General features: G+C 34.1%; 1 protein-coding gene and 1 long non-coding RNA gene across 14 annotated transcripts in view; one reads left to right on the top strand and one right to left on the bottom strand.

Moving 5' to 3' along the window:
* Positions 1-17,700, top strand: part of LOC138318685 (uncharacterized) — a 57,715-nt gene extending 40,015 nt beyond the window's left edge. The window contains exons 3-4 of the long non-coding RNA XR_011207906.1: positions 772-791; positions 15,187-17,700. This is a non-coding gene — a long non-coding RNA (uncharacterized lncRNA). The remainder of the gene's footprint in view (positions 1-771; positions 792-15,186) is intronic.
* The window catches only part of LOC138318683 (inversin-like), a 69,036-nt gene that overhangs the window by 42,751 nt on the left and 2,546 nt on the right, over positions 1-23,739 (bottom strand). The window contains exon 1 of one of the 13 annotated variants that reach the window (XM_069261294.1): positions 1,240-1,381. The exons of 11 other annotated variants lie outside the window; for them this stretch is intronic. The gene's annotated coding sequence lies outside the window, so the exon portion shown is untranslated. Of the gene's footprint in view, positions 1-1,021; positions 1,208-1,239; positions 1,382-23,739 lie in introns of those variants that run through there. One more of the 13 variants, XM_069261293.1, reaches the window with a different exon arrangement.

The following is a 23,739-nucleotide window of genomic DNA, read 5'->3' as shown; positions in this document are numbered from 1 at the left end:
TTTTAAGAGACATATATGATTTGATGTACAGTGTACCTATACCCTGATGAAGTAGCTGAGCGGGCTTTTCTCATAAATATGTTTAAGTGTTATGTGTTTTGCTATTGAAACCACTTATTAAGCAATGTTTTAACAAAAGTATGTATAGGTAGTGATTGATCTTTTTTGTTGTCTACAAAATTTTTAATTTGTATTATAAACATTGGCGGTGAATACTTCACTCTACTTTCAATGATGGATGTCACATTGACGGTTATGAATGACATCGTATAACATTCACAAAACTTAGTGAAACTGATCATCTTCTTTATCATTTATGTAAGATTTCGTGTTTCCCTTTCTGATGAAACCATCGACTTTCTGATGATCGAATATAATGTTTATTAAATATTGTGCGCTAACTCTATAACATTATCCACAAACAAAAAGTGATTTAAAAATTTGATTTAACTCTGTACTTAATGTAAGCTTCAGTTTGAAAGTTTTAAGAGGATTAGAATTTATAAATAGGACCCACATGCTGCCGACTCCATATTGCTTAATTGTCACCCGATGAAAAAGAAAGAGAGATTTATTAACAAAATCAAATAGAATGACTGCTTGGTATTATTAAATAGCATTAGTCTCAACAAACTATAAATCAACGTTGATAACTATTTCATGAAATTATAAATGGAGTCTTGTTAAATGTAATTTGCCAATACTAATATATCTCCAACCTTTGTCCATTTAGTACACTAAATATATAGAGTATATGCTTTTCTTTTTCAGACCAGAAATTACGGATAAAGGTAAGGATGCACTAGAAATTGAATCGTATTAATTGTTTCGTGAAATGGTATATATATACATGTACATTGCGTGAAAAAAAATAGATACTTGGTTAGCATATTTTCTGATAATTATAAGCGGGTAAATTTGTCAGCGTAACCTAAATATTGTATAACGGGATGAATGGGCCTCTCTTTACACTACATCATATTGACATATCTAAAAATAATTCTATAAAGACAAAACTTACCGTTTACAGTTGTTAAATCCAATTATTATATATCTATCAAAGATGCTCAGTTAAATCCCTATTGTCTATGTACAGAACATTACACACACAATATATTATATCACAAACGTTATACTAAAATCCAAGTCCTCGCTGGACCGTCCATACTGATGGGGATCGAAGTCGACACTGAACCTAAACCAATCAGTATCGATATCTGATCGGTCATCGATACGCACCTGTAGATGTCATACACAGCAACAACCACACATAGACCCGTGGATAAGTACAATCACTTCCGAAATCAATTTCCAATTATTAATGGAACAAACCCGGAGTAGATCTACCCAGAAATGTAAAACGTCCCTTTAACTTTACATACTGGCCATTGTTCGCCGTCCACAATATTACAGTGTAAGTATACGGAATAGGTAAAGGTGTACCACGTTACCCGTGGTCGCTCATTAACAATGAGGGGCTTATTTACCGCCACCTACGAGGTATAGACCACGCTGTGTTTACGGCATTAACTCTTTATTAACTTGTCAAGCTAATTAACATAAATTTGTCTGGTTTGTTTACTTTCTTCCTTTACAGATTATTTCTTGTTATTAAAGGAAAAAATCACTTTTGCATGAATCATTTATATAGGAAAAAACTTAATAATTGTGAGCTGGTCATTTTAAACAATGGTTTAAGGAGACGCACCAAATAACATGACTTGTCCGGTATCAGTCGATTGTTTATCTAAAGGTACCGTATGAAACGGTACTGGCTTTCAATTATCGTATACTAAAAATCAATCTGAAGTGATGTAATATCACATTATTGATTTTGTAAACTCATGTCAAATATGACTTATACACGTGTTCCGTCGGGAAGTTGTAAATCTGTGTTTACTATGGTTGTAGCTATTAAATATCATGGCAGGTTTAAAGTATTGATCATATATTTTAATAATTTACCAACATGCGCAGATGCATTGTAATGTTAGGTTTATTAAACATGTCAGTCGATTTGTGACGATGTTGTAACAAATATTCTGATCTCAGATTAGAGTTGCTTTCCCTTCCACTTTAGTGGCACATTATTAGACTGCAGCCTCCGAATCTCGTACATCAGTACATTGTTTCGGCTCTGCCATATGTCTCTGGTAATGTTACATAGTGAATCAGAAGTAAAAATGTAAATGTACACAGAAATGACAATCATACAGAGGACGATTTCCGAGTAACCCCCACATAGACACGTTCAATATAATTAATGGACAAGTATGTGAACCTGAATGAGAGGTAGCTACCAGCTACTACAAGATGACTATATCTGAAGGTGAGGAAAATGTGTATATGTCTGAGTGATGAAGCAATCGTTTTTTTCACTCCTATAAACGTTACAATGAAGAGACTGACGTGAGCCTATTCGTTACTTATGTACGAGCGTTCAAGATATCACTAGACCATGTAAAAGAATGAAATTCCGATAGACTAGAATTGGTAAGGAAAGGTGTTTGACTGATAATCAAACTGATTTCTAAAGAATTGAGATTGGCTTTCTTAAACCTAATATATTGGTGGTAACTATTGTAGCAAATTTCTTTTCAATTATTGTGTTATTACAAAATAAATTTAACGACTTTTTCTTTATCGTTTAATCATATTCTATCTCAAGGTTACATCAAGGCTATACTTTTACAAGCATAGTTCCAGCTTCGTATTTCTGAAATATATTTCACTACAGAACCACATTTCTCACACTTGTCCTGAAGTGAATGGACTCGCCTAGTAACCGACACACACCCTCCTCTGTTTATTGTGTTCTATCTGATATAGAAATGTATGAAGTCTTTGTTTCTAGTACTATCACTACTATAACTACATGTAGGTGTGTACTATGTCTAAGTATTTAATGTAAGAGAAGAGAGGTGTAAGTGAGAAACTCGATTAGGGAGTCAAGAGCAAGTTTCCTTCTCGTCGCTCTTTTCGTTTCATTCATCACCGCTAAGTCATAAATTACACAATTTGTGTTAAAAACATGTATACCGTACAATTTGTCCACGTGGCGCTTTAAAATCCCATTTTTACTATGACAGAAAAAGTTATGTCAAAAGATTTGTACTAACTTATCAGATATTTCACTTTAATGACACCTGGATATTGTTATCTATCTGTCAGTTGATCACTAATGCTTATTCTGTAAGATAACTTTTTTTTATACCAATTTTTTTTATTATTATTATTTCTTGTGTGAGATAACTTTTAACGACAATATAGGATTTTGTATGTCAAATTTATTCAGGTAGTTTAGGTACAGGTCGAGGGACTAATTATGTCAAACATCGTAATTGACCAATCAATTATATCAATCGAATTTCATTAATATCTGCGCAATATTATCACAACACCAATTTTAATATCTCATCACTATGCCTTGTTATATATATTTTTTAATTACTCCGAACAAGATCCGCAAATACGGGACCATATACACGTGTTCTATATTTAACCTTATACCCTGATAACGTTTCTGAAAATATACAAGTAGAAGTTTGATTTGATCACTTCTGTGTATCTCTAAGTCTGATACAGTGAGTTACAAACATGTACCCCTTGCTGTGTCAAAGAAAGGGAATCGTTGGCTAAAATGTGTCGAGTTTCTTTAGTAATGTCGTAGAGTCACCCTACATTAAACAAAATACCCATATTAGGGATATTTAAAATGAAATTCAATCATCTTTGACCTAATTAATAAACATAAACCTGTCATGTTTCCGTAGTGTTTCCTCCCGAGGTCCTGATACAGTGGTGAGAAAGATTGGACGATAAAAGTCGACAGGCATGTCCGTTGTTAGGGTGCATTGTTCTGTGGCCAGCTATAGATGGAATCTTTACTGTAAATTACAACATATACCACATATAGACCCGGGTAATACGACCACATTAAGTCTTGGGTATGACAAAGCGAATTTTCACACTTCGCAAACAATGACCACTTGTTAACTCTTTTAAATGCTTGACATGAAATCGTTAATGTAACTATAAGTCTAATTTGCCGAAATTAGAGGTGAATTCGGTGTTTTCGGACCAACGCGTTCAAAATATATTTTCATGGCGCTGCCAACCACTGCAATGTACATTTCTATGTACATGGTATACAGATACACTCCCATTGGGGACATCCGCTGCATCACGTTTGGGGGGACAAGATCCCCCACTGAAGTGCATGACGTCATCACTTAATTAGTTTGTTTAAAGCAATTTTACGTCACGCCAACAAAGAGTTGAAGAATGAAAATTACAATTGACCAATTGGTATGTTGGATGTACCTCCAGGAAGTCTTTTACAATAAGTCAGGACTTTTAAAAACGATTTTTAGGTGTAACATTTACATTAAATAGCAATGTTTTCAACACACTTCCGGATTAAGTCCTTTATTCAGTAATTTGGCGGTATGGTTTAACGTAACGTCATGAACTCGTTTAAAGGTTTTGGGTGGGTCTCATTTATCAAAAGCCATAGTGTAGATTTTAGAAAATAATAACATCTTCAACGTCTGGATATTGAATTTCCGACCAAAAGTAACACAGCCACAAATATGACACAGAAAGGTGGACATGTTGACTGTTGTAAAAAAGAAAAGTGTGGAGAAAGTTCAAAGTTAACCCAATAATAAGTATGGAGTATGGTCTAACTCTGTTGGCATGTTGCCTCGGACTTCCGTGAGAAAGGCATATTAATTAATTATAGTTATTGGTCATATCCACGACAATCGGCTGTATTTTCCGGACCAGTTATCAAATTGTTAAACACGTTTATGGGTGAAATAACTTAGAATTCTTATACTCCTGACGAATGAGTTTTGCAGTATTTTGTTCAAAGCTGACCGTCCGCAATTTTTACTGCCAATTTACACGGCGCAAATTACATGGATATTTGGAACCATCCAGACAGAATATTTCCAAATTAAAATTTAGACCGTTTGATTAGCAAAACCTGCATAAATCATTGGGCTTTTTTGCCAAATTCCACATTGAGTTGTGTGATTGTTGATCCGGAAGAGCTAGCTTTCACTGGAAAATATACTTGGTGGTATGCCTTGTGGTCATTTTGTCACTACTTCCGAATATAAGTCTTTTAGAAATCAAGGTCAACATGACTGACGTTTAAAAGGCAGAAACTTATCCTTCCCGATCACATGGTCTTGTTTTCTCGGTAAGTTTCCGTGACCCCATGTTAATCTGTGATTCTTTGATGTTCTGTTACGACCGCTATTTGTAATGTTTTCAAATGAAAGATATGAAAGATTTACGAGTTTTGTCTTTCTTTTAAAGGAAGTCAGATGATAATGAATTCATATACCGAGACTTCTTTACAACATGCAATTAAACAGTAAAGCACCTATAAACAAAGCGTCAAAGTAAGGGACAATTGATGCTGCATCTATGGACGCACGTCAAAAACTAATTTATAAGGCAGATCACGGAATACTTATCTACTTTTCTACTTTTAAATGGCAGCAAACTTTAGATTATGAAAAATGATTTCGTTAGAATTATTAAAAAAACTTGACAGCATACATACTAAATATGAATTTGGAATGAAAGGAACAGTTGTCATTCTGCTTTGAACCTTCTTGACATCCGCATTAGGCATGCTTTGCCAATCAAAAACTTCCTGACATCCTGAGGTTACTGCGGTTACGAGTGGCCAATCAAAAACAGAATGACATTTTGTTGTCATGATTTACCGATCCTGACATCACGGGGTTTTATTATAGACAAAAAACTTTGAAATTCGAGTAAAATTGAATCGATAAGCTTCCTTGTTCTAGGCAATTCATGTGGTTTTCATTCAAATGCTCCCGAGCATTGTTCGGATATATCGTGGCAGTATGAACAATTTTGTCGATTCAGAGTTTCTGCATTTTGAAGATCAATTTAAGCTCGTGTGTGTGATTCTGAACAGAGGAATAGGTTTTGTGTCTTACAAATGCTCACTGTATAGATCACTGATATCTTAGTCTAGAAGTCAGGTGTACGTGTTTCTTTACTGATATTCTTTTTAAAAATAGCGAAATGGGTCTAATTGATGAAATGAACACTTTCCCGTTGCAATTTGCATCAATTAGTACAGACCTTCCAAGACTTAGATGTTAGTGTTATTTTGGTCTGGGGAAGGCCCTATAGTGGCTGAATACATATTCCATAAAAATGATTTTTGATTTTACTTTGAATTTATTTTGGCCTTTTTTCGGATTATTAATATACTAGCTTTATACGGTTTGTACCTCATTATGATTCCAACACTCTGAAAAGAAAGAACACATGTAGTTGAAATTTCACCAATAAATTAAACTGATTTTGAATGTTCAATCTAACATGGAATCTGGACATCAGTGCAGCTTTCAACACATAATGAAGCTGTTTTAAATGAATCAAATTGCAAGTTATGAACTTGACAATACAACATTTGAAGACTTCTCTTACGGTTTGTCGTTTTGAAAAGACGAAAGGTAAATGAAGAAATCACACAACTTTAAAAGTTTGTGACATATTTCGTTATCTTATTTTGTTGCAGTTACGTGTAGATTGTACAAGAAAGACATTGAAATACATTTCTATACAATACCATTTATATTTCATGACCCATGTGTAAGGCTTTGCTCAACTGTTAACATTCAAGAGAAATTACACATGGCCGTCCTTCAATCGCATTGTTGATAATTATTGATGGGGACGCCTTATTCAGAAAAATAAAAGCAAACCAAAACGAGAGATCACATACGTTTACCTTCTTTACATTACGAGTTTGGTGATCTATAGAGAACAAAGGTTATAAAAACAGAAGTTTCTTTGTAATTATACTGGTTATAAAACATGTCCCAATGATGGTAAGTAACATGTGATCTATTGATGTTATATCCACTCTTCTTCCTCCCTCTTTATCCATCTATCTCTTTCTTCTCTCTTATCTGTTCCCCTTTGAGAAAATAATTATGATATAATATGTGTAATATAAAGCTACCTTATGATGTATATATATATTATCTGTGTTGTAAATTGTAATGGAGAGGGCGTTTGTAAGTTAGAATTAACTTGTGTCCGATCATGTCGCTAATATGTCGATAAAACATGTTTAAACTAAAGTTTGAAAGGTTGTAAAATGAATGTTTTAGATGTATTTATGAGAGGACAAATGACCGATCGAACATTCCGATTGATTCATGCCAGTCGTAGATCCCGCGTGTCGCTCCCCATTAAAGCCTCCATGCTACATTCCGGTCCGAGGTACATAAACTGGACCATTGTTTCTCTGGCCATTTGCATGACCCAGAGAAATTTGTAACATGAAAAATTAAGTGAGGTGAAGCGACCCTCCGTCCCCATATCACGGTACCGGCTTAACATGTCACCATAACATGTACTAACACTTTCACTTGTGGAAGTCAGTCTGACTTAACACTGGTAACATCGACTTGTGATATACATTTTATTCATTATTTAGTTAACATACAAAACATGGACCTGTTTCATATATCTATACTGTATTGCATATAGTAAATATAAAATAAAGAAGATGATAGTATTAAGCATATATTTAGCAGCATAAATATTAAAGCAAAGTATAATTGGTACTGGGACTGGTCACCTGTGATCAATATACATTTTACATTTTTTGAACATATTGATCATAGGTGACCAGTCCCTGTGTCCAGAACGTAGACACAAACAATGTTAATCACACATTGCTTTAAAAATGTTTATGCTACTCAATATATGCTAAATACTATCTTCTTCTCGATTATTTAATTACTATATGCAATACAGTATAGATAAATGAAACAGGTACATGTTTTTTGTGTGTTAGCTAAATAAGTTTTATGCGCTAATATATGTATAGGAAAGGAAACTGTGTATGTCATCAGAAAATCCTATAAACAACCATTTCTCTTTCGCAGAACTGTTAAACTTTATCTTAAAGACCAAAATAATTTCAAGAATTATCCCAAGAAGTAATTAAAAACTATTCTGGACTTGAAGGAGGATACTTAAGGAAAAATACTTAAGTCTGACACTTTCTGTCACTAGTTTCATTGCAATTACCAATTTTTAGTGTAATAATCAGTAGCAACCGCTAAAACATAACGATAACTGCATGTAGGTGATCCACATCTTTAGAACTCAGATTTTCGACTTATACCCAATAATTACGGAGTTGCCTCCCCTAATTAAAATATTTCTGACCATTTTTGACGTTATTTTTTCAATCAATTAAAAACTAAACAATGAAATATAAAAGCTTGGTGAAGATATTTTAAGGCCCACTACATTTCCGGAGCAACAAATAAAGGTTTCTTAAAAAACATTAATAACATTTGAATATATATACCGATGACCTAAGATGAGGTTACAACACCATTTCCTGCGTAATAAATGAAAACAGTGGAGAGTCAATTCGCTGTTTTGCCGTCTGGCGCAGTGATAGTCAAGTACCGCGCGGTATTTAGGACGACGGCGAAAAACATAAGTTATGAACATTAATATTTTATTTATTTTTTTATTAAATTGTTCAGAAGGTGATGATAAATGTAGTATTAACGGTAAGTTAATAACTTTTGCGACACTACAAAATTATCGATCTCGTGTTACATTCCCATTTAAAAAATTAAAAGCCGTTTTGGAAAGGTAATGGGCCTTTGAAATGAAAAATCAATACACAATTCGATAACACCAACGGTGAGTTAGGACTTAATAATGAGCAAATTCAAATGGCATTTATTTTTTTGGAAGGGAGGCAACTCCTGGATACTTACCACTAGAACAGATTGGAGGGTGTCATTGGTTAAAGACGCTCTACCGCCGACAGAGCATAAATGATAATCATCATTTGAACAATAATTGGTCTTTAATCGTGAATATATATGCCTAATTAACGAAAAAATAATATAAGATAATTTATTTTGCCTTTGGTGCAGGCGCAATCATTACTTCATTCTATATATATATGTTTTTGATGGTGTAAAAATACCATTTTTCAGCGGTGGAGCATCTTGAACTTCACGTAATGCATATTGCTACAAAGGAATATAGGGGCTGACTACTCAGTTGTGATATGCACATATCAACTTGACGTGTACTAAAAGAGACATTATAAAGTATTGATAAATAATACACACAATTATACATTATGTACATCGCGTTATTACACCATGACCTGTTTCTATACAGTAAATCAATGCGTCATTTAAACACTGACAGAAAAACATGTATACAGCTGTACATGTGTAAGTCTTTGAGGGCTTTATTTGTTTGCTGGCATTCACTGCTGTCAAAACAGACCAAAATTCTCCATGTATTAAATCGATAATTACAACCATTATTATGCATTTAATCATAATTTCTTGGTCTATTTCTCCAAAGAAAACCAAACGATAATTTGCCGATATCACGGCGTTGACGTACATGCATGTATATCTTGTATAGAGAGATGTTTATTCAATCCTGTTATTACCATGGGCTGCTCTGTTTTACAACTAACCAAGACTTTCAAAACTACATACATGTATATTGTACTATCTATTCGGTTATTGAACAATGTACCATGACGTCTATTACTATAGAAGTATACTGTTCCCTCAAAACTAAGCCAGTGAATCACTGAAGTTAACTTTGCTCCCATTTGGAAACATTTCAACGGTATTTCACTCGATCATATTCATTGTAAAACATCGAAAGTTTCCACTATAGAAATGTATGAATTAGTTTAAGTCTTTCATATTATGGCATGCGTATACAAGTACAAGATCTTGCTATATGGATGGGAAAATGAATAACTAAGTGTCTAGGAAAATGAATAACTTTTATGTCTACTAAAACACATAAATACCACAGCTTTATTATAAAAAAAAGAATCGATGATATATAGCTTAACAAAATGGAATGATTTGATAATTACATGTATTTCATCTGTTTGTGTATGTTGATGTTTGTAATCGGAAACAAGTGATGCAGTGACTTCATGAAACAAAGGAGCTCAGATGATAACAACAAAGCGTTTATAAGCCAACCCTATAGTTTTAGGGTACTACATCGTATAGTTGCTAAAACTTAGTGCTTAAATGTGTGAATATGTGCTTTACACAAACTATACATGTCCAATTACAAAATATGCTTTGCGCTGTTAACCCTTATTCTGTAACGTATCGTAGATATGAACATTAAATCTTATTGTAAAAAAAACTAGCATGATTTGAAATATGCATTTCAAACGTGTAAGATTTAAGTTTCACTTAGCAATGTATATGATATTAGAAATGTTCATTTCAGATGCAATTGAACGTTATTATAGGTTTAGGGACATCAAGGCCTATTTGATGTTGTACATTGTATGTGCCCTCAAGTGCATTTTTTTCAAGCACAATTGCAAATATACCAGTGTCATTGGGTCTAACTTTATAAGTTATGCAGATTGGACTTTTAATGTAAGGAAGGCTGATATTTAAGTAAACAGAACTCTTCAGTCTTTATTCTAATTCACAGTGACTGTCGTGTTTTGTGCTAGACTATATTAAAAACATTATTGTATTAAAAACATTATTGTATATAGACCCAACGTGTCAACGAGAGACAACCGGTCTTTGATTGTTGTCTTTCTTATAAAGAACTGCATTTGGAATACTTTTTTTTATTTGATAGTTGCAACCTTGAAGGTTTTATCACGACCTTGGTCATACCATGTGGATAGTTTGTGCGTTCACTAGAGATGTGATTCATCTTTCGAATGGTAGAAAATAAATAACATAAAATGTAAAGTTATTGGTTTGTAGGAGATGACAAAATCTACAAGCTACATCTATATATACGAAATTATTGGATTTTTTGTCTTTGCTGCACCGTAAGCATATACATTTCGAAATTTTATTCAATATAACAAACATTTCCTTTTGTTTCGATGCAAATTACATATATATGTACATATTGAACGCGGATTAGGGCACGCGTATGGTTTGTCCCGGGTGTTTGTCACCATAGCAACACATGCTTCGTACATTGAATTAATCAATACTTTAATTCAAATAATCATCATTGACCGATGTTGAAAATGCCTGTAAAGCAAACAAAAAAAAAAATGTTGCTGGTACAAAGAAATGTCAATAGCTTGGAACATGCACAGGGGGATTACAAAAGGTAGCAACCAACAGTCCACTTCCGGTATGCATGACGTCACATATCCATGATTTCTAATTCCAGTTAATGGAAATATATATTCACGTCAATATTTGATGACAAAGACCCAGACATAAGTTGATCAATAAAGAACAATCCGTTATCAAATATGAACGGTCAGAAAACCTCCAGCATCGTCAGGCGTAATACCGGATATTGGTACTCCAATGTATATACGTATGAAAGAAAATAACATTCACATGGATTTATTTCTTATGCCACTGCAAAGTATTATAACTAACCAAACGGCAACATCCAATACCGACCTCCATGGACAATGACAGAACATACCACCCCAGCATGCCACAGCCTATTTTCCATTAAAACTAATGTGATCGTGACATCGACCCATATGGAACTCGTTGGGTATCTTACTTTAAAGAACACCGACGCTGCATTGTTTACATCTTCTGTGCAAAGAGAATAAGACAAGCACAAACACCTTAAAAAGACGTTCCCATTTCGTTTGTTTCGAAGAATGTATCTATTATTAAAACACTTATTTCCGTTTTAAGATATTAATGGCACACGTACATTGTAATACCGACGCTGTTTTCACTATGCAAGGCTTGACTTCGCTTGGGCAATGAACGTAAACATAGTCATTCTATACAGTCTGATGGTGCAAACAACCAAGGTCTTATTCGTTGACATAGCAAACTTCACATCGTATATATGTATAAACAGGGAGGATGTCATATCTAATTGAATTTCGCTGTTATCTGAATGGAAAACAATTATGGCTGGATCAAGTAAAATGTCGACAATAATATAATTCGGTGCTAATGATATGCAATCATTACTAAGTAATGCCAGGTACATGTATATCAGAACAATCAATTCATTCTTATATAATTCTTATGTAGCTTACCATTAGGTTTTATTCTAACAATGTCAATGAATATTATTTCTGCGATTAGCTACTGCTGACATACACATCTTTTATTATGTATTTGTGTTTGTCTCCCATTCTCATGAAAACGAATCGATTTTTGTTACCATTAAAATCTACAGTTGAACGTTCGAACTTAGAACGGACATAGAATGGGTAAGATTAAACTCTACTCAATTACTGTTTGTATTGATATAACTATCGCTATTATAATGTTGGTTACTTTATAAGGTTTATAGACAATATAACCACTGTAATAAACAATGTAAAATATGATATTTTACCATACTGTGTGAAACCGCAAAGCTGTGATAAAGTTGCATTAAAATGACTCATGACCACTGAGTACATGTATGGTATTTTCAAAGAAAAAGTCATAATACACACAGGCTTGTGTGCGCGCAAAAGCGTGCAATTATTCATGTTTCTAATTAAAATACCCATCAACCGTAACCTGTACAGCCTTGCTGACATCAATATCAACAGAACAACAATGCAATTTATACCTAGGACGTTAACGAGTTGTGTATGGGGAGATACTCCGTAGAGATTTGTAGACGTCTGATGACTGGGATATTTATGTCCACACCAGCACTGAGATATTACGCTGCTGCATTGCATGCTACAACGACAAAGCATCACTTTGCGGCCCAGAGAGTCAAACAGAAATCTAGAAATACAAAGAGGACTAACCTTTAGGGCCAACGATACAAAACTAGAGCAAAGATTAATGTGTTTATGAATTGCATTTTATTGATTGAATCCAATATCATACTTATATTGTTGATTGTCGAGGAAATGTCATTGGAATAAACAGCAATGCTTTGTTGTCTATATGTGTTTCGGTCTCGAGCAGGATCACTACAAAAACCCATCACAATAATTAGAAAATACGTTAAAAGTTAAAAACAGAAAAAAATGGAAATCAGTGACCAAATCAGCGTATTTCTGGCAGGGTTTATCGGATACATTAAAGTAACTACTTTAAGCAGTTTGCCTTACCCTTTGCAGATATGTGTAAGACTTCTTTAAATAGAGAGAACCAAGGTAAAAATGATCGTAAACTATTCTATGAATTGGCAGAAAGTTTCGGAAAAAAGCGGAAATGGGTGGAAATTGACTGTAAAAGAACAAGCAATGATTTGCGGTAATGGCAGGATGCTTTTATTTATCGATTGTTTGAAAGTAAAGAAAGCATTATAGAAGAGTGTATTGAGCGATCGTTTGATTAACGGTCAGGTCAGTTCTAATGTTTACCGGGGAAGGAAATACACGCTTTTAACACTCATGTCAACATTGTTAAACTCGCTGCACAAATATTGACCAGAAATTTATATGTATATACTGCTACATGATCATATACCAAGTGTATTTGTAGATTGATTAACAGTAAAACTGTGACATGGCCTAAGGTCAAACAGGCCATATATAGTACAATGAGCTGTGGAGTCAAATGAGTAAAACAAACGGCGAGCTAATAGATTTTACATGTAAAAGGACAATGTTTTAAGCTATGTTCATTAAGTTACTCTGATAACATCGAGGAAATAGATGAATAGTTTACCTCAATGATCTCACAGGGAAATGACACACGTTACTATTACACAAAACATGAATTAATAAGCATTGCTCTACAATAACGACGTCGACCACGGCTTTGTAATTAATGTCTGAGTTGATTCACGTAGTTTATACTATGGTGATGTTTATTTCACAAGATTTATATGAAAACAAATCTGACCACTGCTCGAATCAGCGAAAAAATGCTTTCGTAGTGTAAAACTCTTTTGTGTTTAGAGGACAACTGGCAAACGACCAATTCTCCACACATACTTTTATTGGTAATCATTTTCGCTATCAAATGGTCAATTACAATTTTCATGAATGAATTTATCTTCGGATATAATTTTTAAGACGCTACCATTAAGGTTTCCACGAATACACATGCGATGCCGTGAATTGGTACTTGTCAATAAGTAATTCTTGACCAGTAATTAGAATTCAGCAAAATTGAATCATCTCAGTATAACAAAAATACCCCAAACATAAGTTCCTCCCAATTATCAAATACTGCGTTATCTGCCTAGGATAGCTTCAAATGTTTCACGATAACTAACGACAAGAACAGCGAGTCGGTGTGAAGTACCTTGTATCATATGAGAATAAGAATTGATATCCGCGGGTAACCTGAGCAGTATCTTATCTGTCTCAGGCTAGACATTTAAACTAAAGAATCACATTGTCGAACCAGCTAATATTTCAGATCGAATTCTTCAGACTTTGACAGATGTTGTTTATTGTCTATTGTTAAAACTCTACCACGAAGGCCAATCATTTGTTTCGTAGTTTGATAGAATGTGACGTGACAGCCAGTCGAATCCGTCACTTCTAGTACAAAACGTAAAGAAGTATTACAGCCCCTTTGACGCAGCATTTGGGCTACCATTTTATTTATCACAAACAGAATTTAGTCTCCAATATTCCAATACAGTTATTGCTTAACGTAGCTAATATCGTTTTCAGCTTGACCATTTAATGTCAGAGAAATGTGGTGTAATTATATGTAGTATCCAATTTATCACGTTAAGGCACGTTTAATTAATTATACATCGTGACATAATGAGTTGTTTCATCAATGTTGTTACGATGTATGGCCTATCTGCTTGATACTGTTTAATGTTATTCTCTCTCTCTATATATATATACACACAATTACAACATATTTCAATTCATTTCATTAGATTATCTGACAAACGTTCTTGTTTGTGCATTGTGTTATTAATGCAGATAGATAGAGAAACCTTATCAATGTTCTAAAAGATCATTATGACTTTTGCAATGACGAAAGACAGATGATCAGACTTTAAATACAAAAAAACACCTTAGTGACGACTACTCGTCTATATAAAACACGTATGTCAGTCATTTTCGCTAAACAAAAAGGCTAGGACTCTAATAAACCGCATGCCATCTTGTTTATTTTCAAACGAAAATATCAAATGTAATTCTTTTAGAAAATATCATTTTCTTTCATTATCAAAGTCAATTCTGCTTCTCTTCTATTTTTATAGGAAACACAGACCCCATCATGGACGACAACAGCCCGACAAATATCTACACTACAACAGACGTTGTTGCAGCATTGGAGACATCTTGCTATTATTCAATATGATATCAAGAAAGAATGAATCAAGTTATGACGAGGAACTGAAAACCCAATTACTCGTCAAACATATAATGTCAAGTATGATATAAATGAGTAAGGTATATATTGATTTTATTGTTTTTAGCCGTTTAATGGAGTTCAGAACCTTGGATTTTCTGTTCTTTGATGTTACGTACACACGTGCTTGCTTCTATCACAAAGAATTTTGTGATAAATTTTAAAGTGCTTTGAACTTGCGTTAATAGTTGCTAAATTTTAACATCAATTATCAGTTAATACTATTGTGTGTAATTTGACATTCCTAAGGTTATATTCTTGATCATATTTACGTTTGTGACATTTGAGATAAAACCCCATATGTGTGATAACTGTGTATATCCTCTGGCAATTTACTTTGATACCTTTTCTGAAAGATTTGAAGTTCCATTCTATTACGTAACCGGATTAATGTCACGGCCATCCTAATTGCCTAAAGGACACTGACCACGGCTGATTAATCTGCCAATGAGCGATATCTGTCAATCATAATTCTGTAATTTTATTGTATGTACATTATTTAAGCATGAAATATTTTATTTGTAAGTCAGTTAGGTCTCCGACTTTGTACGGAACACATCGGGTGTACATTCTGGACATTCCAGAATAGCCCTCCGTCAAGTCAAACGTATCATCATTAAATTCCAAAGTTCAACTTCAACATTTCCTTTCGTCATCTTTACTTCTTGACAAAACATACGGAAGTTTCCGTATGTTAATTGGTGGAGATAATCCTGGTAGTACCCACTTCTACGCTGGGTACGCTTTCCCGAAACCTCAACTGCCAAGCAAGTATTTCCTGCGAGTGACTCAAAGAAGGACCAACTCTATTCGGAATCACACGGACTGGATTTTAACCAAGACTGTGTTCGCCATACTTTGGAGTTAACCAGGGTAACGTTTTGACTTTAACCATTCAGGATGGCATTATGCTATAGATGTGGAGGCCACTTCGCCCCAAACCATCCGATGTGTTGTCCAGCAAACGGATGTTACTGTTTCCGTTGTGGAAACATTGGCCACTTTTCGAGAATGTGTTTTAATCGAACCGGACATTGTACTACAAATGTTGGTACAACAGGATATTATCCCTGGACCAGTCAGCGACAACTGCCTATCCATCCTGTTCCTGTCCCGAAAAAACTCTTCGGACAGTAAGTCCGTTATTCGCACTGCACCAAAGAAAAAGGCCAAGTCAACATCTAAACGGCGGCGAGATTCTGAACGTCTCAGGAAATTCCGAGAAACCAAAAAGGTATTGTGTATTTTTCCATTCAGTGACATTGAAAATAGTGAACTTCAAAACGATTTCCAGAAAGACTCTGACTACAACAACCAGTTAATTTCATTACAGTCAAAACTTGTTCGTACCAAAATTTACCATCTCCAAAATATCAGAAAAGTGTGCAAAATTACAAAGATCAAACGAAATTCTAGAAGAGGAATGTGCACGCGCCAAAAATGTGAATATAACCAATTATGTGTCTCAAATTAAGGAACTAGAAAAAGCATTGGACAACAGAAAGGAAATTATGAAAAGCAAAGACGAAACAATCAGTACATTACAAACAACCGCGAAACAAAAAGAACAGACACAACGACAGATTGCGAATTTAAAGTTCAAAATTTCGGAGAAGGACGAGGAATTAAAACAGAAACAAAACATAATCACAAGCCTCCAAAAACAACTTAGTTACTACAGCGCTCCAAATACTACCAGACCGAATACTTTTCCCGGACCACGAAACCAACCACAAAATAATTCACGACGCCAGCGACCACACATTTCCTATGAAAACCGAGCGAATAGACTCCATCAAAACAGAGGACAGTTTAATTAAGACGCGGGACGCGTCTTTCCCGGAGCGGAAGGAAGTTATCACAAAGAATTTTGTGATAAATTTTAAAGTGCTTTGAACTTGCGTTAATAGTTGCTAAATTTTAACATCAATTATCAGTTAATACTATTGTGTGTAATTTGACATTCCTAAGGTTATATTCTTGATCATATTTACGTTTGTGACATTTGAGATAAAACCCCATATGTGTGATAACTGTGTATATCCTCTGGCAATTTACTTTGATACCTTTTCTGAAAGATTTGAAGTTCCATTCTATTACGTAACCGGATTAATGTCACGGCCATCCTAATTGCCTAAAGGACACTGACCACGGCTGATTAATCTGCCAATGAGCGATATCTGTCAATCATAATTCTGTAATTTTATTGTATGTACATTATTTAAGCATGAAATATTTTATTTGTAAGTCAGTTAGGTCTCCGACTTTGTACGGAACACATCGGGTGTACATTCTGGACATTCCAGAATAGCCCTCCGTCAAGTCAAACGTATCATCATTAAATTCCAAAGTTCAACTTCAACATTTCCTTTCGTCATCTTTACTTCTTGACAAAACGTACGGAAGTTTCCGTATGTTACTTCGATGCGATTCTACATCTCTGCTTCGATTTTTATTATTGATCATTATAGGTGTAAAATAGACAATCAATACAGATTGCTTTATTCCTATTAGACTGATATACAATGTAAAAATAAATATAGATCAAAAGAACACATCAGTCATGAAATACGATGTTCTCAACGTCAAGTAACATTGGTCGTGTGAGCTCAAATCGCATCTATTAGTAGTGAATGATGTAGGATACAGTTTATTCATTAATTACTGAGTTATTTGTATAAAAATAAAAAATAAAGAAACGCTATACAATTTGGCACTTATAGTATAATTTAGAATAAATGAATTAGTAGTGAATTGTATACTGGTATGTTTTTTCATTTAGAAAGAATTCAGAACGTCCAGTCTGTCATACAGATACGACATACACGAAACACGTTTCCTCCTATATTTCACATCGAAAGCCAGTAATGATTATATGTATTTTTTTAATAGAGTCATGCAGAGGTAATGCTTGTGGTACGGTAGTCAACTAGTCATGTAGAAAGTGTCCCAAAACGGACACTGCTTAATCACTCCATAAAGATAATGTACCAGGGTACGCGATGGTACGATGGACTTTACTTAATTATTAATTAAGATAATGTTTCAGTAAATTGTACAGTGTTATGTTATTGCATTGTGTTCTTAATGATCGCCTAGCAATATAATGATGTGAAAACAATACTTATATTGCCCTCCCTACTAATTAATATTGCCGTCACACTGACGACATTTGACGCTGACTTGACCTTCATGTCCTGATCAGTCAGATCGATATCCAATAGGTATACCTTGACCCGGACGATCGTCGGTTGACCTTGGTGGTATCGATACACTAGTTAATGATTTCCTACACGCTTGAAATCACGGCCGTTATGTCTAGGCGTATTTACAAATACCCGGTTTAAATCGACTAAAGGACCTCGGGGAGTATTGCTTTACCCCTGTCAAATATTACCACGGGTCGACGTTTTTGTAGCCATTGTGGACTTTGTGAGCGTCCCTATAGGTCACGGCACCTCGACCGTACGGGGAGAGGATAATGTTCAGGTCCTCCGTTAATACCTAGCTTAATTAGCTGAAAACTTATGTATGTTTTAATGGCTTCTTTCAACATTTGATACACTCGTGTGTGATGGCAGTTTAGTTCAATTATGATAATGATTATGATTATCATGCTATAATTCGTAATTACTAAGAAGTTGAAACAGTGAGTCAAAAGAGATTTCTTCTTCATTTCTGTTTATGGCATCATTTCAACTTCTTCTAACAGAAGTCACTGACAATATAATTATGTTCATATTGCTGCTGAAGCAAAGCTATTTAACAAACAGTTGTTTAGTTGTCTCAATAACAATATGCCCAAGTATTTTTTCATACTGCACATCCTCGATATTCCAGTGGCTACAACCACGTCATAATTAATATCCACTCCTGGATTTTTTCATACTGAAAACATTTCAGGAGGAAAAAACCATGACCAATCACAGGCCTACAAAGTTTGAAGATTATGTAGATAGCGACGACCCATTTCAAAGCTATACACTCAGCCACAATATACCGTTATTTGATGTACTAAACTCTCATCTGTTGTCGAAAACAGATCCTACACATTTGCTATGACATAGTCCAGGGGTGAATATTACGACAGTGATAGTTACCCCTGGAGTATCGAGGATGTAATCATCCATGAAACGTATTGTAACTTCATGGTGCTTTATCAGTGTTCGTATATTCGAATACAAGTTAACAGTCATTAAGAGGACTTCTAATATTTTAAAAATTGTGTTATACAGGCTATGTCCATAGTGACTTGTGTTATATTTTAGATCTATTTTTGTATGAATTGTACTCTGAAATAAAGAAAAATCTCGGAGGAAATATAATTTTAGAACCCTACATTGATATTGAAATTCTACTTGCATATTATTTGTATTATTAGCTATATATTTCACCTTGTAAACGCATTTCAGTACACTTTATAATTGTTGAGACATCCTATTTTAGGCTTTCTCAAAGCAACTCCAGTACTGATACATACAGAAGATATAAGAAAGACGGGAATTACGGAACATTATACTACGTCATATCTGTACGGAATTACGGAACATTATACTACGTCAAATATGTACGGAATTACGGAACGTTATACTACGTCATATCTGTACAGAATTACGAAACATTATACTACGTCATATCTGTACAGAATTACGAAACATTATACTACGTCATATCTGTACGGAATTACGAAACATTATACTAATCTGTACCACGTCACTATCGGAACTACCTCGTGAAATGTAGACTCGGTTGTCTCCTTTTGATGTTATAAATTCCTTTTTCGTTATAGTAATCTACCTTTAGAGAAGAGACAATGCCCCTTATCTCTAGATACATGCATAAAGAAAGTTGTTTTCATTTCTGTGGTAACTTGCCTGTATACAATGACATCAAAATTGTTCAAAAAGGTGTAGTGAAATCCCTTAATATTGTTTTATCGCAAGAACATTCACTTCAATTTTACTGTCTAAAACTATCTACTTCATGATAAGACATGGGCGTGGACATGAAGATTTAGTACCGGTTTGTGATAACGTGCAATACGGTTTTTTTCTGGAGCTAGTTGTAACAATTTTACAATGTAATCTGTGCTTAGTTGACATTTTCAGATGTTGTATATATTATTTATAACTTCATTAGTATCTCATCAGTCAATATCGGCTGGGCATCATTCATAAATATTGTACTCGATATTTCATGAATGGTTGTTAATTTATGGATGCGTGGCACTATAATGAAATATTGGTTGATTAACAAAAAAAATCACCACTAATATGAAGGGTTGCACCAATACCAACTATCAAGCTAATACAGCACAACTACATTGTACTAGTATTTTACTCATGAATCATTAAGGCTCTATGGTTCAATACTTCATATACACATCTGGATTGTTGACCTTTTCAGTTGCGTTATATAGAAGCTTTTGGCCGCAGTGAATGGAAGGACAGGAAACCCCCTATAGACTTGTACCTCGATGATAGGCGGCGATACAGAGATATCTAGAACGGAATCTCTGATAGACGTACAGTTTGACGTAATGTCGGTCTAAAATAGCTTTGGGACTGGTGTTGCCAAATGTACATGTGTGTTAATGTGCACATTGTATAAAATGGTACTATCGCTAGCGATCAAATGCATGTATTATGTAATTAAATGCATGGGTAATGGTGACAATTTAAAAGTCAAGTTCATTAGTAGTGTATTGTTTATCTAAATTGTGGGTCCAATGGATTTTTTTAGGTTATCGTATAGCTTTATAATGTAAGCATTCTATAGATTTTTGATTAAGTGGTTAAAGCGTCTCTAACCAAGTTGATATTTTGTAATGTAGATCTATGTCGTTACCGATAATCGGTGATTCAATGGTTTGGCCTTTGTCGTTCTTTACTCTTCGGTCAAGGAATACGTGTAGTTATTTTAATTATTCAAATATTTCTATATTCCTTCAATATATCTGGTCCAGATTGATTCTGTTAGGATAAACAGAAATAGAAAATAGATTTAAAAAGAGGAGTGTGTCCCCATAAATATAATCTCTGACTATTACAGTGATTTCACAGCTCCTTACAATAAATCATACCGGTATTAAGATTATCAGTTGAAACTTGAAAAAGAAACCGACATTAAAACACAAGTAAAGGACCAGGTGCTCTATAAGAGTAAGCACCTAATACACACATTACTGAATGTGTGTATTTAAAGTCCGGGAGAGTATTATATGGATTTCCATAGCCGAAAATGTCTGTCGGGAAATGAGACATTTCTGATTAGCAGGTCGAAATATATTGATAAATTTTCATCATCATTATTGTAAGGGTCTCAACAGCGAGGACATTTAAATACAACAATTTGTCTGAAGGCCCATCCAAAATAGTGTATTAGTTATCTTGTCGAATCACTTTTTATTTACTTAAGATTGACACCAAGCTAGTCTTTAAATGACCTAAAAAAACGTTGAGCTACATGTATGTTAAGTCAAACCATTTGACTCTTTCGATGTAAAGATGATGTGAATAATGAGATCTGTTTAAAGAGGACTTACTCAACGTTCTTCTTGGTATTTATAAACCATAATGACAACGCTATAATGGCCACATACCTATATAAATCTTCAATCGTATATATGTTACAAATATGTGTGCTATGGTTTATTCATTCAATCAGTAAATATAACAATTTAAAAGTAAATGCAAATTCCAGTTATGCCCGATACTCTATGATATCAGTTTTATCCAACAATTACCGACGAAGTGTTGTGTAGGCCCGGCCAAGGATAGGTAAATACAGTTGAGTAATACAGAAATGACATTAGAGTGTGAATGGTGTTATAGCCAATACTTACTGTATATCATGAAATGACCTTCACGCTGTTAATAGCCTCTTATAACTCTAATATTTACACGTTAAACGACCTCAATTCTAGCACCACATGCTAGACAGAACAGCTGTATAAAACTTAAAACCTTTAAAGGCGTATTTCATGTGTGTTCTATGTGACTTGTTGTATACCAACTACTTGTACTTCTCCTAAACCAAATTTACCTTTTTTCCATAATGCAAAAAACACAGCACTTTGTTCTATCTCGAACTTTAACATACAAAATGGTTTCCATATCGTGGTTGTGATGTGCAACCATTATTAAGATACTGTTTGTTATGGTGACCAATCCTACTTTTTGTTTTATGGTGATTGTACGTTTCCTTACTAATCCTTACTACTTTAGGTTTTGTTGAAATATGCTATGACAGCAGATCTTCTTATAGATTTTAAATTGTTTTTATTTCTTATCTTTTTTATGGAGACAACAAACAATACAGTTTTATTAAACCGATTATCTTAATCAATGTCCTGTACGGTCTTAATTGATAACAAACAAACACACGATAATTGAATCTATCTTTGCCTAATTTAAAGGGAGGCAGTTTATTGTTGTCCATATATGAGAGCAACCCTTTATCTAAATGCTATTAATTGTTGAGAAGAACAGGCCATGTTGTATAGGATTTAAAGATGACCGTTTTATTACACACACAACAGGTGCAGTTTTATTAGCTATAAATATAAACACATGAGTTAGGTGCGTAAAGGTCAAGATTTTAATTCACATTTCTTTGTACTTAGTAGTCAACCGTGTGATTATAATGAAAGCTCATTTCGTTTAAAAATGATTCTACGTCAGAAAGGTGGCATAAGCTGGACATTATTTTATTCTTATACAAACATCATGTTCTCGTTCACAATAACGTGTGAACGATGCTTTTTTGCGATACGTTAGATGATTTGCAATACGATGTCATTGTAGTAGAAGCCGTTTTCTTTACCCACTATACCTTATTATAGGGCATTTTTCAGATCATTGTATTTGCGATATCTTAGGGAGTTAACCTGACGGTAATAATGTCATGTGTTATCATTAAGTTATTTTGTCATTTACTTACACCGGAGGAAAATGACACGGTTTTATTACATGTTATGTTTTAGTTTGAAACTAACCGAGTTCATCACGTGTTTATCGATTAGCCGGTATCTTTTTTATGTTCTTGCACGGTCAAATTGTAATATATTTGTATCTATTGCGTGAAAGACAGAACATTATAATGGCATTATTTCTCTTTATCTTTATATTTAGATTGATATTAATATGCTAGGAAATGGTTCAATGTTACGATGAAATCTATTCAAGCATAAATCAAAAGACTGTTCTTGTTTCTTTTACACTAACAATGAACAGAATCTCTATATATATTTAGTGCTAAGAATCATTTCGTTCAATCAGACATTTGAATCAGTTAGCGTATCAAATCTTAATTTTATACAAATAGACAAAACTCTCTAAATATTAAGACTACATTATTGATTCTTTTGATAGAAAGATTGCTTATTTTTTATATATGCAAA

Source organism: Argopecten irradians, chromosome 3, assembly GCF_041381155.1.
Source record: "Argopecten irradians isolate NY chromosome 3, Ai_NY, whole genome shotgun sequence".
Taxonomy (NCBI): domain Eukaryota; kingdom Metazoa; phylum Mollusca; class Bivalvia; order Pectinida; family Pectinidae; genus Argopecten; species Argopecten irradians.
The sequence above is the reverse complement of the archived record's forward strand: the minus strand, read 5'-3'. Positions and strand labels throughout refer to the sequence as shown.